This window comes from Etheostoma spectabile, chromosome 5 (genome assembly GCF_008692095.1).
Source record: "Etheostoma spectabile isolate EspeVRDwgs_2016 chromosome 5, UIUC_Espe_1.0, whole genome shotgun sequence".
Lineage (NCBI taxonomy): Eukaryota > Metazoa > Chordata > Actinopteri > Perciformes > Percidae > Etheostoma > Etheostoma spectabile.
Genome location: NC_045737.1, coordinates 21,300,325 through 21,301,304, shown reverse-complemented (window position 1 = coordinate 21,301,304; position 980 = coordinate 21,300,325). Strand labels below are relative to the sequence as shown.

The 980-nt window shown below is 38.7% G+C and overlaps 1 protein-coding gene across 3 annotated transcripts in view; it reads left to right on the top strand.

Annotated features, from left to right (window-relative positions):
• The window catches only part of adra2b (adrenoceptor alpha 2B), a 5,699-nt gene that overhangs the window by 3,332 nt on the left and 1,387 nt on the right, over positions 1-980 (top strand). For all 3 annotated transcript variants that reach the window (XM_032516851.1, XM_032516850.1, XM_032516849.1), the window contains one exon: positions 1-980. This exon is cut by the window's left edge; it is cut by the window's right edge and continues 1,387 nt beyond it. The gene's annotated coding sequence lies outside the window, so the exon portion shown is untranslated.

The following is a 980-nucleotide window of genomic DNA, read 5'->3' as shown; positions in this document are numbered from 1 at the left end:
ACAACAACAACAACAACAACAACAACAACAACAAGAGAAGGTTTCTGACAATTTCAAATGTGGTGGCACAGACCAGGGAAACCTTTAAAATTGAACTTGAGGGCTTTTGTAAGGAAAGCCTGCACATCAGACACCTTGCTTGTGGCTTGGTGTGGGTCATAATTGACAATCAGGTTGTTTGTAAGGAAACTTATGGCTTTCACCTTTTATGAAATACTGAATATGTTTTAGTTTGGGAGATTTTGGACTTAAAAGAAATAACAAAATGTTATTGAGATGTGAAAATAAGACAATGTGATGATCCTCATATTCTTATCTCTGCTGTTTCATGCTATTTAACTTAACCTGGACATTTACACCAATGGACTGGATTGAGCAATCCTTTTAATTAACATGTGGCAATGACATTTGACGAACAATCAAAACTGTTTTTAGCCTCTTGAAATTGTTTCAAATGTTATTTACAGTATATAACGGGAGGTGCATCCACTGAAGACTGAAAAAAACCTAGATTCTTATTATTCAACGTTATTTTCCACAGCCCTGATTAAGAGGGTAGACATTTACATTGACTGTAAAGGACACATATACAATGCAATTATGGATTTTTAATCTTATCCCTAATTACGCCTACATGGGTTATCCTGAGAACCATTTGGTTGAGTCACTCTTTACCAACGCCTCTGGCACGTTGTCACCTGCATTGGACCTCAACATGGCACATTTGGTTTATAGCTGAGTGACAAGAGCATGAATGGTAATTCTCACCATGAGACTGAATCTCTGTCAGCTTCCTCGATAAAGAAGAACAGAAAATGTGTCTTTAAATGTGAACAGCCAGCCCAGTGGAACAGCACACAGGCTTATTGACTCAATGGGACAAGGGCTGTCAGCAGCAACACTTCAACTTACTAATTGTCTAACACTGCTGACCTGTGTGTGTGTGTGTGTGTGTGTGTGTGTGTGTGTGTGTGTGTGTG